A 17777-nucleotide genomic window follows, 5' to 3' on the forward strand; every position below is an offset into this window, starting at 1 on the left:
ACTAAAATCACAATCCCAAAAGACTAAAATCCTGAAGGCAGAAGTCCTGAAAACTGCAACTCCCATTGGGTAGGAAAAAAAAAAAAAAAGCCATGTAAAGGGGTAAAAAACAAATTCTAGAGAAGGGATTGCTACATTTTTGGTTGCAAGCAGCACAGTTTCATTCCCATCATGTTAGGTGGAATGAATACTTAGAAACCAGGTAAAGCACTATTTTGGGTGTGTCTGTGAAGGTATTTCCAGAAGAAATTATTATGTGAGTATAGATGAACTAAGTGAGGAAGATCTGCCATGTAGAAAATGAATGTAACATATTCTTAAAGAAAAAAGTGGCTATGTATCATGACACAGGACTTCAAAATATACTTAATGATGATGAAGTTTGGTCGACTATTATGGACTACCTTTGTGTAACTTGTCTCTGTAATATCCTGTTTCATATGTTCAAATCTTCTCAGATTTTTTTTCTTTTAGTTCCCTTCCCTATTATTTTGAATTGTCAGCATCACATTTTTACAATTTGCCAAGTATTTCATTTTCTCATCATTTTTGATACCAAAAAATAAATTGTGAAGACTTGTAGAGGTTTCTAATTCATTTTATATACTTTTTTTTTTATAAATTTGACTTAGCAAAGTACATTGTCAGTGTCGACTTTGTGTGGAAAGCCTTGTGAGTGTATGTGCATACACTTGAAGTTCCATAATAAATGAAGACATGTCATTTTTGTACATCTGCATTTGTGAAGGATAAAATTTCTTGGCTTTTTGAATGACTGCATATGCAATGATAACCCATTGTGGTTTTGACTGATTTCATCAAAAGACTTAAATTGTCTGTCATGATATTTCAGGTGACCGAACTTACAAGGCTCTGTGCACATAATTACCAACCACAGTGATGTGCATTTATACATTTTGCTTTTTGATCTGTTTCTTTATGAATACAATTTGTCTGCTCGTAACTAATACCCATGTGACTGTCATTGGTATACCTCAATGCTTGTGCTTACAAAAATAAATGTTGTTACCTCTTTTATTGTGCAGTTGGTCTATGAAGTGTTCTATCATGTTTTATATGCTTCTCAAATATATTCCCTATAAAATTGTAAATAAATGTCTTTCAAATGATTATTTTGAATTCTTTTCTCACAATTATATTTTTGGGATTTTTTAACCTTTCAGGACTTTAGACTTTAGGAATTTTAATCATTTGGGATTTCAACCCATTTGGAGTTGTGGTCTTTGGTATTGTGACTTTCAGGATTGTGGCCCAAACCTATTTTGAGAAAGTTCTACATGCACTTGAGAAGAACATGTGTACTGCTGCTGTTGGGTGTAGTATTCTATAGTACCTAGAAGGTTAAGTTGGTTTACAGCTCAAATCCTCTATTTCTTTGTCAGTCTTCTCTCTGATTCTTCTACCCATTATTGAAAGCAGGACATTGAAGTCTCTAGCTGTTACTGTTGACTTGTCTATTTCTCTTTGCTGTTCTGTCAGTTTTTGCCATAGATATTTGGGGGCTGCATTTGGTGTGAACAGTTTTTTTTTTTTTTTCTTTTTCTTTTATTATTCATATGTGCATACAAGGCTTGGTTCATTTCTCCCCCCTGCCCCTACTCCCTCCCTTACCACCCACTCCGCCCCCTCCCTCTCCGCCCCCCCAATACCCAGCAGAAACTATTTTGCCCTTATTTCTAATTTTGTTGTAGAGAGAGTATAAGCAATAATAGGAAGGAACAAGGGTTTTTGCTCGTTGAGATAAGGATAGCTATACAGGGAGTTGACTCACATTGATTTCCTGTGCGTGGGTGTTACCTTCTAGGTTAATTCTTTTTGATCTAACCTTTTCTCTAGTACCTGTTCCCCTTTTCCTATTGGCCTCAGTTGCTTTTAAGGTATCTGCTTTAGTTTTTCTGCGTTAAGGGCAACAAATGCTAGCTAGTTTTTTAGGTGTCTTACCTATCCTCACCCCTCCCTTGTGTGCTCTCGCTTTTATCATGTGCTCAAAATCCAATCCCCTTGTTGTGTTTGCCCTTGATCTAATGTCCACATATGAGGGAGAACATATGATTTTTGGTCTTTTGGGCCAGGCTAACCTCACTCAGAATGATGTTCTCCAATTCCATCAATTTACCAGCGAATGATAACATTTCGTTCTTCTTCATGGCTGCATAAAATTCCATTGTGTATAGATACCACATTTTCTTAATCCATTCGTCAGTGGTGGGGCATCTTGGCTGTTTCCATAACTTGGCTATTGTGAATAGTGCCGCAATAAACATGGGTGTGCAGGTGCCTCTGGAGTAACCTGTGTCACAGTCTTTTGGGTATATCCCCAAGAGTGGTATTGCTGGATCAAATGGTAGATCGATGTCCAGCTTTTTAAGTAGCCTCCAAATTTTTTTCCAGAGTGGTTGTACTAGTCTACATTCCCACCAACAGTGTAAGAGGGTTCCTTTTTCCCCGCATCCTCGCCAACACCTGTTGTTGGTGGTGTTGCTGATGATGGCTATTCTAACAGGGGTGAGGTGGAATCTTAGTGTGGTTTTAATTTGCATTTCCTTTATTGCTAGAGATGGTGAGCATTTTTTTCATGTGTTTTCTGGCCATTTGAATTTCTTCTTTTGAGAAAGTTCTGTTTAGTTCACTTGCCCATTTCTTTATTGGTTCATTGGTTTTGGGAGAATTTAGTTTTTTAAGTTCCCTATATATTCTGGTTATCAGTCCTTTGTCTGATGTATAGTTGGCAAATATTTTCACCCACTCTGTGGGTGTTCTCTTCAGTTTAGAGACCATTTCTTTTGATGAACAGAAGCTTTTTAGTTTTATGAGGTCCCATTTATCTATGCTATCTCTTAGTTGCTGTGCTGCTGGGGTTTCATTGAGAAAGTTCTTACCTATACCTACTAACTCCAGAGTATTTCCTACTCTTTCCTGTATCAACTTAAGAGTTTGGGGTCTGATATTAAGGTCCTTGATCCATTTTGAGTTAATCTTGGTATAGGGTGATATACATGGATCTAGTTTCAGTTTTTTGCAGACTGCTAACCAGTTTTCCCAGCAGTTTTTGTTGAAGAGGCTGCTATTTCTCCATCGTATATTTTTAGCTCCTTTGTCAAAGATAAGTTGCTCATAGTTGTGTGGCTTCATGTCTGGGTCTTCTATTCTGTTCCACTGATCTTCATGTCTGTTTTTGTGCCAGTACCATGCTGTTTTTATTGTTATTGCTTTGTAATATAGTTTGAAGTCAGGTATTGTGATACCTCCTGCATTGTTCTTTTGACTGAGTATTGCCTTGGCTATTCATGGCCTCTTGTGTTTCCATATAAATTTAACAGTAGATTTTTCAATCTCTTTAATGAATGTCATTGGAATTTTGATGGGAATTGCATTAAACATGTAGATTACTTTTGGGAGTGTCGACATTTTTACTATGTTGATTCTACCAATCCATGAGCATGGGAGATCTCTCCACTTTCTATAGTCTTCCTCAATCTCTTTCTTCAGAAGTTTATAGTTTTCCTTGTAGAGGTCTTGGTGTGAACAGGTTTATAGTTACTTTATATTTTAAATGACTTGACCTTTTCTAAAAAACAAAATTTCCTTTAATATCTGACAACATTTTTGTCTTAGTTCATTTTGTCTGATATTAGTACAGTCACTCCAGATTTCTAACGGTTACTGTTTGTATACTGTATCTTTTCCATTCTTATACTTTAAACGTGTTTGTACCTTTGAGTTTAATTATGCCTGCTGCATACAGCATGTGTTGGATCTGGCTACACTAGGGGTTGCCATATACATCTTAACAATCCTGTTCTTCCCTTAACCTACTCTAATTGGGCTTTCATGTCCACACCACTTATGAATGTGCTCAAAGGAAACAATAACAAATTTTCAGTCTTCATTTAACTCAACTACCATTTGATCCATTTAATTACTACCCCTATTTAGGATCTATCTTCATGTGGTTTCTAGGAGAGCACTCTCTTGTGATTTCCTTCTACAGAGCTAGTTAGTCTCTCATAGTATCCTATCATAATTCCTTCTCTTTTTCTAGACATCAAAATATTGCAATGATCCAGTCCTTGGGCTGATTCTCTTTTCTTCCCTATGTTTATTAATTAGTTACTTCACCTCACTTGGGACTATAACTCTTTTCTCTCTATGCCAAAAACTTTTAAATTGATAACCTGAAAACCAACTTCTCCCTGAACCTGAAACTCCAAATCCAATTGCCTTTTTAAAATTAGTGTATACTAATTGTACAGATTAAGAGTCTTCATTAAGACATTTTAATAGATGCATGCAATGTACTTTGATAACATTCAGTCCACCCTCTATTACTCTTTCTTATCCAGCCCTTTCTGTTTTCCCCTTCCATATCACTAATAGCCTTCCTTTACTTTCATTTCTTTTGTTTTACCCCACCCAGTTTCCATATATAAGAGAAAAATTGTCTTTGTGGGACTCACTTATTTTCTTTCTCATGATGATATCCAGTTCCACTCATTTTCTTGCACATGACACAATTTTGTTCTCCTTTATGGATGAATAATACTGCATCCTGTATGTGTATATATATATATATACAGATAATATATATACAGGATATATATATATACAGAAAAATATATTATGTTTTCTTTATCCACTCATCCATTGATGGACACTTAGGCTGATTCCATAATTGTCTACTGTGAAAAGTACTATGCAGGTATCTCTATTGTATGTTGACTTTGATTCTTTTGGTATATATCTAGTAATGGCATAGCTGGATCATATGGTAGTTCTATTTTTAATTTTTAAAAGAACCTCACGTTGATTTCCATATTGGCAGTGAATAGGGGTCCTATTTCCCTGCATCCCTGCCAACATTTGCTTTTTTTTTTTCCTTGATGATAGCCATTCTGATTAGAGTGAGAAGGAATCTCAATGTAGTTTGATTTGCATTTCTCTGATAGCTAAAGATGTTGAACATTTTTTCATGTATTTATTAGATATTTACATTTCTTCATTTAAGCACATATGGGAGGAATGGGGATAGGTAGAAAACCCAAAACTTGAAAGTGTTTGATGACCCCACTGCAGAGGAACCAATGCAGTAACCTTAAAGTGACAGAGGTCAATATGGGAAGGTGACCGGGAAATAATGAAAAGGTCAGGTAGAGATGAATCAATTCGGGTTGTGATACCTTTGTGCATGGAAGCAATGCTAGGAATCTCTCTGTATTGCTATCCTTATCTCAACTAGCAAAAATGCTGTATCTTTGTTATTATTGCTTATGTCTTCTCTTCAACAAAATTGGAGAAGAGGGCAGAACAGGTTCTGCCTGGAAGCAAAGGGGATGGTGGGGAGAGGGAGGGGGGTGGAGGACAGGGGGGAAAAATGAGCCAAATGATATATGCACATATGAATAAGTGAATAAAGAAAAAAATAAATTTAAAAAAGGGAAAAAATAACACTAAAGAAAAAGAGAGAAAAGTGTCTGTTCAATTGTCTACTTATTGATTGGATTATTTGATTTTCTGTTGCTTAATTTTTTGAGTTCTTAATATATCTAGATATTAATCCCATTAAATGAATATCTGGCAAAGCTTTTCTTCCATTCTGTAGGCCGACTTCTCTCTGTTGACTGTCTCTTGATGTGCAGAAGCTTTTTAATTTGATTCAACTCCCTTTTTCAATTCTTGCTCTTATTTCTTAAGCTATTGGAATCCTATTCAGAAAGTCATTGCTTATGTTTACACTTTCAAGTGTTTTCTATAATAGTTTCAAAGCTTCAGGTCTTTAATTAGGGTCACCAGTCCATTTTGAGTTGAGTTTTGCACAGGGTGAGAGACAGGGATCTAGCTTCCTTAACATCTCCTCTCTTTTTTTTTTTGAGGCACTGGTATTTGAGCACAGGCAGGCACTCTACCACTTGAGTCACTCCACCAGCCCATTTTTGGTTGGGTATTTTTTGAGACAGGGCCTTGCAAATTATTTGCCCTGGGCTAGCTAGGATTACAGGCGTGGGCCACCAGCACCCAGCCTTAACATCTCTTCTTGATATTTAGTAGGCATCTAAATTTTAACGTGTTCGATAACAAACTGCAAACCTGCTATAGCTCCAGTTTCCCTATCCCAGTAAGTACAACTCCATTTTTTGTGGTCGCCCAGGCCAGAAACCTTGACTTCTTCCTGTATCTCACACATCTCACCCAAGGTATAAACAAATACCACTTTTGCTCTCTACTTTCAAATTTATCTATAATTTAAACACCTCTCCACTCTGCAATTTCTACTGCTATAAATAAAAGTCAATGTATTCCTTATTCTGGTTCTTGCAATGATCACCCCTCTACTGTGTATCCCTGAGCAACCATTTAAAATAAAACCAACAGTCCTTACTTTTGCCTACTAGATCCTATATTATCTATGTTTTAGTTATCTATTGCTGTACAACAAATTATTCCAAGTATAGTGGCTTTCAACAAGAAATAACAATCCATTATCTCTCAGACTTTCTGTGGGTCAGAAAATAGAAAACATCTTCAGCAGTTCTGGTTTGAAAACTTTCATGAGGCTTAGTCAAGGGAGGACTTGAGTGAGGATGGAGGATCCATTTCTAAGAGGTTTACTCCCATCCTTGTCATGGGAGTGCTGGCTCTTAGCTGGGAGGACCCCATTTCTCTAAAGAGAAGCTGTTTGAGTGTCTTCAAAACATACTATCTTTTTTTTCTAGAATATGAGTGATAGAAGAACATGGGAGGGTGGAAGCTGTCTTTTTTAATGACCTCATGTTGAAAGTCACATAGCATCCATTTTTAATACATTATTTTTAGAAGCATATAATAGTTGTACAGGGGGACATATTGTGATATTTACATATGTGTTTGCAATATATCTTAGTTAGATTTTCCTCCTTCTTCATTCTCCCTCCTCCTTTCTTCCCCCTTCTTAGAACAATTTCAGCAGGTTTCATTCTCCTATTTTCATATATGAATATAAAATACATGCATCATATTCACCATCATTCTCCCTCTACTTATGCCCTCCCTCTACCACTGGTACCCACCCTCAGAAAGAACTTGTTTTACTCTCCCATTCTTCATTTTTTAAAAAAGTGTGCATTGACAGTCCAGGGGGTTTCACCTTGGCATCTCAGAGATGTATATATCATGTTTTCACCAGATTAACTCCCTTATTACTTATTCTTTCTCTGTCACCATATCCCCTATTATTCAACAGCTTACAGTGCTTTCTATTATATTCATATATAGATAGGATGTTTCAATATGGCATCCTTTTTGTTGGCACACATTTAAGAAAAAACGAATTAAGCTCCACTTTTTGGAAGGATGGTTATCATAAAAATCATTGTCAAATGTTTTTAAGCCACCACTATTTGTCTAAAAGATACTTCTCTGTTCTTATTTTTCTTCAGTTTCTCCAGTGGTTGATCAACTATATACCTATGGTTGCCTTTGCCCATGACAGGTATGTTCCCACCTCAGGGGCTGTGCATTCAGTCTATCTGGAAGGTTTTCCTCCAGACAGTCACATAAGTCACTCATCTCTCACATCCTTGTTCAAATGATACCTCATCTCAGAGAGCCTTCCTGTATACTGTGGATAAGACAATGCTTTCCCTTCTACTTCTTTCTTAATCTGCTTTACCATTGCCATGCCTTCTTTTTTTTCATAGTTCATAGGACTACCAGACTCTGTCTCTGTCTCTGTCTCTGTCTCTGTCTCCCTCTCTCTCTCTCTAAATACACACACACATCTCTCTATATATTTATCATCTTTTCCTCTTATGCCTGCTTCTTCTGCTTTCAAATGTAAAGTCCCTGAGAATACAGATTTGACGTCTTTAGTTTGTTTCTATATCTCCAGTGCCTTGAACGTTTGCCTGGCACACTGATGATTCTTGATGCATTTTTAAAACAAACTTGCTCATAATTATCTTGGGGTATGTATCTACCACATCATGTAATGAACATTTGAGGGAATTAGATGTTCAGGAAAGCAGTTGAGAAGAAGCAATTATGTGGGTGATTTTGTTATCAACTTTTTTCCTGGATGTAATTGCTGTTCTCATGTCCATACATTTTATTAAAATTAAAGCTATAGATCTTTGGACAATTTTTCAAAATATAATTGAGGTACTTAACAAGTTTATTATTATTAATTATCAAATTCCCTAAAGCTTTTTGGACTGATATTGAATTGTGGTATTCCAACAAAGCATCTGTTACATAAGTGTCAGGATCTTTGTGCCTGAAAACTTCCTGTCTGTCCAGAAACTCCCTTCAATGACTACCCTACTATGAATAATGCTGTGATAGATAAGATCACATCAATTAGCTCCTCAAATTTTGAAAGTGTGTAGACATATGTGTAGTTAGAAACATTTTCATCCTAAAAACCTCCAAGTTGACCACATTTTGATGCTATTTTTCTTTTTCATCTTTATTATATATGAAAATGATACTTTTTTGTGGTATTGGGGTTGAACTCAGGACCTCACACTTGCTAGACAAAGATTCTACAACTTGAGCCATGCCACCAGTCCTTGTTGCTTTGGTAATCTTTGATATAGGGTCTTGCTTTATGTCTGGGCCTGCTTGGATTGCAATCCTCCTATTTGTGTTCCCCCACATAGCTGGGATGTTAGTTAGGCATGTGACTATATCCAGCCATTGGTTGAGATGGAGTCTCATGAAATTTTACCTTTGCTGAGCTTTAACTGTGGTTCTCTCCCAACTGCCACCTCCCAAGTAGGGAGGACTTTGAGCCACTGTGCCCAACCTGAATTTATACATGCATGCATACATATGTAAAATATTGGGGTTTGAACTCAGAGTCTTGTGCTTGCTAGGTAGATGTTCTACCACTTGAGTCACTCCACCAGCCCAATTTGATATTTGATATTCTTCATTGAAGTATTACCATTCTTCTGCTTTTTTCTAGAAATATTGAACTCTGTGCTTGACCTCAATGGCAACTCATTAGTCATTAATGTTCTCTAACTATTTTTTAAGAAGGTATCACTCTGCCATATTAAGTGCTGGTAATTTTGTATTTCTTAATTTTTGAGTAACAGCTTGTTTTATATTATGTTTTTGTATATTTTGGCTCTTTCTCTATGGCACGTAGAATTAGTTTGTGAAAATTTGTGTCAATTTAAGCACTTTTTAAATTAACATATTAGAGTATCTCATCTTCATTATCTGACTTTTTGCTAGTTAAGCTGAAATTGTGATAACCATTTTAATAGGGTTGTAAAAAGCATTGTAATACTTGCCATATGTTATTATGTTAGAGACTGAAATATGTGTGTATACATATTTACATTTCTAATAGTCTCAAGGATTTACATTGCTATATTTGATGACAAGTAGCAGAAGCATAAAGCAAAAAAGGTGAATTGTTAGAAGGATTCAGGGACTTTCATAGACTCTAAGGAGAGGAAGAGACTAGAAATAAAATGTGGAAATGAACTGAAAGTTAAGGCTTCTTCATCTTTGCTTCTTTCAAAGGATTTGACTTATTCTCCATTTTTTCAAATACTTGTGGTTACTACTCTACATATGTAGCAGAGGTAGCTAACCCAGCCCTCCTGAATTATAATAGCTTCTCCATCCATCTGACCAGTTAACTCAATGCTGAGACTATGACTTTGGGCCATATTAAGCCATGCTATGTAGTATAATATCCATGAATGGATTCCTTTGGTTCATAAGCTGAAGGCCCAAATAAGGGCCCTGAACAAAACACACTCTGTTCATAATTATCTGTAGGATCCAAACACATGCCAATGCATGTAAGCATCTGATGAACTTGGGGTCTTATCCAAAGCATGCTTCTTTCCAGCATCCTTACTAAATCAATCAATTCAGAGGTATAAATTTCACAAAAGGAGCTTCACAAAACAAGGGCACTACTACTTACTGCCTACATCATGGAGCTGCAGCATGTGTCTTGAAAGCCACAATTTTGTAAATTGTTTTTTGATGACATATTACAGAATTGCCCTTTCTGTGGAGTTCATGATGAAATCCTCCAATGAGGTCAGCTTGGTATAATCACAAAATCAGACATGTTAATGATTTAAAAGAAAAAGCCAACATCTATATTCTGCATGATGAATCAATGATACCATGAGCAAGGTGGTTTGTTTCCATCAGAGTGTCATCCAGAAATCATTAGTATTCCAAATCACCTTGAGTTAGGTAATCTTAGTTATCCACATGCCAATGAAGGCTCCCTGAACTTGAATCAACTTCAGCAGAATCATTGACTCCACAGCCTTCCCTTGAGACAGCTTGGTAAGCATCAAGAAAATGTAAAAATAAATATAAAGAGGGCCCAATAAAGGTTAAAAATAGGATGAAGAAATCTTGTCAATCAATCAACCCATCCATCAGTCAATACTGATGTCATAGAAAAAAAAGGTTAGGAGAAATTGAATTCTTGAATCCAATACAGTAGTCCTTAAGGTGCACTTTATTTGTCTTAATTAATCATTTGTATCAGGCCACCTCTGAATTCTCAGTAGTTTAACTCAATAAAAATTTCCTTCTCACTCCTATCACAGCACATTGAAAGATTTCCTGGTCAGCAGCCTTCTATGGATACATTAATCAGCTTTCCAGTACTATAACAAATTCTAAAGAGGAAAGGGTTATTTTGGCTCACAATTTTAGAGGGTTTAGTCCATGATCAGTTGGCCTCATGCTTTGTGTGTGTGCTGTGTGAGGCAGCACACCATAGTGGAAGCATGGCAAAAAAACTACTCACCTCATAGCCAGGGACTAAAAAAAGGGGAAAGAGACTAGGGTCCCACAATTCCCTTAAAGGGTACTCTTCCAATTACCTAAACACTTTTCACTCGACCCTCCACCTTCTAGAAGCTCCACTACTTCCCGATAGTTTCAGGGCCGAGCAAGGCCTTTTGTACATGGATCTTTGGGAAACATTGAGGATCCAAATTATCACATTAGGATTTGGGGAAGAGGGGTCCAGAATCTTTCCTTTTTGTGTAATCCTCATAATCACTTATTAACCACTTTGATTTAGAAGAGGCTTCCATCATGTTGGCTTACATTCTGTGAGGAAGAACTATACAATAACCCTACAGGTAAAGGGGCCTGAACCCAAGGAATTGGTTCCTGGGTGGCAAGTCATTTATCAGTAATAGCTCTACAAGGTAGAAAAGGAGTACAATGTGGGGGACTACTTAAACATCACTGCTTCTCTTTCCTTCTTTATCACCTTTCGGAACAGACACCTCAAGTGTGTCAATGGTAGTGATGGTAAAACCTTTTGTGGCATGCCATTAAGGTAACTCCACAAGGCCTATTTAATTGCATGGTTATTGACATCTTTAAGTGTTGCCCAATTCAATAAACATGTAAGATTCTAATGTGTTCCAGGTTCTACTAGGTGCTAAGAGAGAGAAAGATGAATAGATTTGGTCTGAAGGAAAAGTAGGCGGCAGATACATGCATAATTAACATTAATTGAAGGTGATATAAAATTCCAAAATTGAAGTAGACATAAAAAGCATTACTGGAATGTCAAACAGGAAGACATTAAATCTTGAACAGTAGGCAGAAAAGCCTGAACTTTAGGCATGGCTCTTTGTCTTTCAGAAGAAACTGACTCAAGCTTACTCAGGTGAAGGAGAAATTGTTGAAACAATGTGAGCATGTGGAAAGAAAATATATAGCAGACCTTCTGGGGCCTGCAACAGCATTAGTCTGTGATCCCTCTTATCTCTGCTTTTCTTTGTCCCCTCTTTCCTTTCACTGGCTTTCTCTACTTCCTCACTTGGCCCTATAGTCTTATCAGCCCTAGTCTGATAGGAACTTTGGGGTCTGGTATTTGTACTATTTGACAAAATCTCCACATTTGGGAAGGAAACTAAATGGCTGCAAACCATCTGATGGACAGCTAACCTTGGGTCTGTCATTGCTGAGGGGCATAAGTGTGCAGAAAGGTAAGGCCATGTGGCCCATCAGGGTGCCCCTTGAAAGGATTTTGATAGGAGCAACAAATTAACTGCTTAGTACACAGGGCAACTTTTACTTGGCTTTTAGAAGAGATACTAGATTTCAATTGAGGCACATTTTTGACTTAGGTAAAGCTTGAGCAAAGGTAAGCAAAGAGAAATGCCCAAGTGTACTTGGGCAATGACTAGGCACCTAAAATGATTAGAGTATAAGATTCATGGGCTGATGTAATTTACAATGGATTATGAAGTTATGAGACCAGAGCTGGGAGTTCAGAGACTGTAGACAAAGGGGAGATCTTCAAGATGCAAGGAGACAAAAGAAAGTCATGATGCTCAGACAGGCTATGGTGTGTGTTCTGTACGGTATGACTTTTCATCAGTATCTTACTGGCCACAAATCCTCTTACTAAGGAATCAATTATTCTAATAGAAAGGAGGATGGTATGATAAAAAAAAAGTATTTTAAGATTTGAAATCAGGCAGAGCTGTGTTCAAATCCTAACTCTTCAATTTTCTAGCTGTATGTCTCAGGCAGGTTTATTCAAACTCTTTAAGCCTCAGTTTTCTCATCTACAAGAAGTGGTTAATAATTAGCCAGTTATACTCTGGTGTGGATAATGATTGAAAGGGTTTGGGATGACTTAAGGATCCTTTAAATTGATTATCCAGAGCGTTTTGTAATTATGGTAGAGTATTTTGAATGTTACTCCTTAGGTTTGTAGTAGAGATTAAATGGCATAATGTTTGGAAAATGTTTAGCAAAGTACCTGGCACATGGCAAATAGTTACAATACATGTTTTTAAATTAACTTCTCTTTGAGTATTTCACATATCTAATATGAAGAGAGCTTGAATTGATACTATTGTTTTCTGGAACTCAGATATTTCACCTCCTTTTGGTAATTCCTCAGTTTTGTAGTTTATTGAGGACAAACTCATGGATAGACTTCATCTGTTTTATTTTTTGGTGGTGCTAGGGTTTGAATTTAGGGTGTCACACTGCTAGGCAGGTGCTCTACCACTTGAGCTACACCCCAGCCCTTTAAGCCTTTAGTTACTTTTCAGGTAGGGTCTCACATTTTTTGCCCAGGGCCACACTCAGGTGGACATCCTCCTACCTAAGTCCTCCTGCATAGTTGGGAGCACAGGGGCATGACACCACACCCAGCTTATTGATTGAGATGGCATCTTGCTAACTTTATTTTTCAAATTTTTATTAGGCTATATTTGTTGTAGAGGAGGAATTGTGACAATTCTGAATAGGCTTGCAGTGTACATTGGTTAGATTGCCCCCATCATCTCTCCCCTTCAATTCCCTCCCACCCCACTTAAAGCAATTACAAGAGGTTTCATTGCTATATTTTGTCTAAGTAGATGAAGTCTATCACCCATATTCCCTCACTTTGATCTCTTTTGTTCACCTTCCCTCATCTCACAAGTACCCCTTTCATGCACATTGTACATATGTTTTGTCCAGGCTGGCTTCAAATGCTGTCCTCCTGATCTCCACCTTCTGAGTTGCTGGGATTACAAGTGTGAGCACAACTGTGGGCTCAGCCAGTATAGAATTCAGATAGGTTTACATCATTATGACAATTAATTGTTAAAAATAGAAAAAAAAGATCAAGGATGTCCAATGTCCCTTTCATAAACTAACATTACTTCTGTTCAAAAAAGAAAATGTAATCTATGATAGGGCCAGGTTGCAAAGAAAGAAAGAATGTGGTTCTTCTTAAGTTACTCAATTTCATGCATTGAAAGGAATCCAATAACTGTAGATTTCCAAGCATAAGCACCTTTTTCTGGAATATTAAAAAAAATAATCCACAGGGAACGATATTTTTACCTTGATGGTTTGGGGTAAAAAACAACCCACCAGGAATACTTGAGGGCACTGATCAGGTATTATGGAGGATTTACTAGTATTAACTAAAAAGTGTCATGGTCTCCTTTCCCTTTTAACACAAAGGGTTTGGACATTTGCATTGTTACAGCTTAAAGAGGAAGAGTAGAGGTGAACAGAGTGAGAGAACCATGTTCAAGGTCAGTGAGATGAAGTCCTGGAGACTCTGTGGTTCCCATGAGTACCCAGCTTCTCCCTTCTCCCTCTTTTTGTTTCACTTACATTTTCTGAATCTCTGCTTCAATAAGAATACTTTTTATGTCCCTTACCTGTAACACAGAGCTCTCAGGCACATAAAGAGTTTCAGCAATACTTGTTACTCTCAAAGTCTGACTAGAGCATTCCATCCCAGCACAGATGAGGGGATATAGGATGAGATCCATGCAAAGCCCTGTATCCTTGAGCGATGGAGACTGGACCAACCTATTCTCCTAAGCACTCTGCCTGGAGATTATCAGCAGTTTCATGGTGGGGCAGAACTGGAGGCTGTTCTAAGATCTCTGTTTCTTTTTTATAGTATATTTACAAATGTGTGAAGTAAATGGAATTGAATCCTCATACCAAATGTGGTTTAGTCATTTTCAGTAAGTCCTCTGTGTTCATACAATCTAAAGTTTAGACACCCTTCAGGGATTGGTACTTCTGCTCTCTGAGTTGTTACCTTCCCATGTAACTTGTTGGGGTTCAGAAAACAATACTGCAAACCCTAAAGTGTGGGAACTTTGAACCAAAAGAGCAACCTCAAGGTTTTTGTGTTACTTCTCCTCCCATTGCCCTGTTTCAATCTGCTTTCTCACCCAAAGTGCAGAGAGGTGCTTTCTCTGAACCTCTTTTCTTGAAGGAATGCAATTGTTAAGAAATCTTAGTTAGTAGGAAAGATTAACTGTGGGAGAAAGAAGAGAATAAAGGTCTCTATACCCAGGACATGCTGGCCACCTGGACATATTTTTCTGAGGCCCTCAGACATATTATTCTGAGGACAGTTCCGGAGACAACCTAAGAGACTAACTACATAAGAAGACAACTTTTGCTCTGTGCATTCCTTCCCCACTGCTCCCATAGCTTGTGTCTTCCCTTCAGGAGACCCCAAACCCTCCCTATCCAGATCTCTGTTCCAAGCTTTCTGTAGCTTGGGAAGCTGTTTAAACTCCAACCAGCTTATTCACTGTGAAGGCTCCAACTTTGTATATGACTCCTATGCTGTGATTTTCCTCATGCACGTTAATAAATTTCTGTATCTTTACTCATGTTTAATATGCTTATTTTCAGTTCATTCCAACAAATCTTCAAAGGCAGAGGAGACATTTCTCTTCACCTTTGCAGACTCAAGGTTTTGTGTCCAGATGAGTAAAACCAGGTAAGACACTTTGACAGGCTAATGCTTTGCAGGGCATATTTCAATATTAGGATATGACCAATATATTGAGAAAATCAAAACCTACCATTTCTTGTGTCTGACCCTACATCTCAGTGTTGGGGTTGGGCACAGTCTAGTGTAATCCATAGCAGAATCACATAGAAAAGACTTTGCTCTTGAGAAGTTCCACAATTGTCACTAAAAGTGCATCTAAAGTTTGTGCTGATTGCAAGTCTCTTGTAGCTTTTCTTTTAGAAAGGAACTAAACTCTTTAGTTATGATCTTGGAAGTTTAGACTCTTTGGTCCAATGTCCATTACTGCAAAATCTGTCTATAAATCTGGAGAACATCCTCAAATGTCTTGGTCATTGGTCCTTTCTCTCTGCAGACTCCAGATCATGCTGTCACCTCCACTGGAAATGTCTTGTTCTATATGCTAAAGCTGCAAGCTCTGCAATTGATTACTTCTCTGAAACCACATATAATAAATCTTAAAAGTAGGTATGAAGGACAGGGAAAGTCATCCTGAGAAATTCAAGTCAGTCAACATGATTTTCCATTTGTAAAGGATCCTTTTCAGGTAACTTGACAGTTTTTTTCTGGAAAATAATCATTATATTTTTTGTTCAGCCATATAGTCACACATATTCAAGAATTATTAGTGTAGAGGCAGAAGCCTTAGCTCTGGACAATAAGTTTTGATTTTTATAGCATGGTAAAAAAGAGTGTAACCTAAACTGATTATTAAGGTATGCCAAACTCTCTGGTTTTTCCATTAAAAAAATAAGCAAAAATTCTTGCTACTTGACAGATTATTGCATAATTTTTCCAACAATAGAATTTGTTGATTGGTATCTTGAGTTTTGAATAGTAGTATTTTGAATTATGTAATCCTAGGCCAAAGCCAATGATAATTGAATGTCATCTTCAACACACGGATTGTGAACACTATACTGTCTAGCAAAGGGCCTGCGCTTACTTCAGCAGGTCCTAGATGGTGTACTGTAGAATTTTCACAGGATTTCTGTAGTGATTTGGGGGACTGCTAGGAAGAATAGCTCTGCTCTTTCAGGATTAACGTTTAACAGAGTGGGGGACCAAAGTCTCTAGCAGCATCAAGTAGTAGAAGGAGCAGCGGCTATGGAATGATTATGGGATTAAGAGTTGGGCCTTTTCCCTTTTTGAGTCATTTCAGAAGTGCTTTGGTTCTGGAATGTCCAAGGAGGGGTTCCTAAAACATGACATTCCTTCCTGGTAAGGGTAACTTGATGCCAGAATTAATTTAATTGATAAAACAGCAATTTATTGTGATATGTCTTATTACTAAGTTTTATTGAATAAATCCACACTTTCCACATGATGTAGAATTTCTTTTTTAGAGAAGTAACATTCTCTCTTATTAAGTTCAATACCAATGGGTATTTTCATTTTTTTCCTTTGAATTTTAAGATTTGTGCTGATGAGTTCTTTATAAAAGATCCATTATTTCACTGTCTGTTTTTATAATTCATAAACACATGTCCATTAATTCTTATTGTAATTTTCCAACTTTGTTAGCTTGCTCTTTAGACTTCCCCTCCTAAAGTTGGCTTTAACTGCTCAAATTTTTGTGTTAATCTTTGCCTATTGTTCAGCAACTGAGGTCATTAATTCATTAATAGCACTGGAGAGGTGCTGAAGTTTTTCAAAACTGCAGATTGACCTAATTAATGTCTTTTCTGAATTGTGCTAATTCCCCCATTTAACCACTCTGAAGCCTCTTAAAACTACCCACTCTGCCGACATCTATTCAGAAGTGTTATGTGCTCAGAACAGGCTGTGATTGCCTTGATTATGTACAAAGTATTAATGTTTTAAAACGTTTGCAAAAGCGTTTTCCTTCTTGTCATTTATTTTTCATATTAATTGTTTATAACTCTTTATTTATTACTTTTCTAGCTCTAGCTTGTCTTCCACCCTGCTTTCCTGAACTCAACAGGCCTTTCCTCCTTCCACCGCCCAACAGCTTCTGTTCTTTTGTGATTAACAGTGAAGAGGATTAAGATAGACATAGACCAGAACTATTCCCTTAGCCACACTGATTAAAGGTAGCTGTTTCACAGTGAGAAAAAACTAAAGATTCGATGCCAGAGTCATTATATGCCTTTACTGTTCATTATTTAGAACCACAAATAGTGAACTGTAAATAATAATAATTACTTGTGAATTCTGAGGTGGGGCTGCTGACCTGACTGAGATTATTATTTGAATGCACAGCAATTATTTGTAAGTGTCAGGCAAGCAGCTGTCATGGAAAAACAATGACTTGAAGCTTATTTGTAGCTGAGTAGTTTCTATGATATTTGAATTCAGTAGGCCCCCTTTATGTAGGAGATATGGTCCAAGACTTCCTCTGGAGGCCTAAAACCAAGGATAGTACCAAATCTTATAAGTACTATATGTCTTTTACTATACATACACACTTATGATAATGTTTAATTTATAAATGAGTGAGGTAAGAGATTACCAA

At 37.1% G+C, this 17777-nt stretch overlaps 1 long non-coding RNA gene across 1 annotated transcript in view; it reads left to right on the forward strand.

Moving 5' to 3' along the window:
- LOC141422377 (uncharacterized) overlaps nucleotides 1-15847 on the forward strand; it is a 64622-nt gene extending 48775 nt beyond the window's left edge. Inside the window, exons 3-4 of the long non-coding RNA XR_012446922.1 lie at nucleotides 15181-15268; nucleotides 15657-15847. This is a non-coding gene — a long non-coding RNA (uncharacterized lncRNA). The remainder of the gene's footprint in view (nucleotides 1-15180; nucleotides 15269-15656) is intronic.
- Nucleotides 15848-17777: the final 1930 nt, after the last annotated feature.

Source organism: Castor canadensis, chromosome 4 (genome assembly GCF_047511655.1).
Source record: "Castor canadensis chromosome 4, mCasCan1.hap1v2, whole genome shotgun sequence".
Classification (NCBI taxonomy): Eukaryota; Metazoa; Chordata; class Mammalia; order Rodentia; family Castoridae; genus Castor; species Castor canadensis.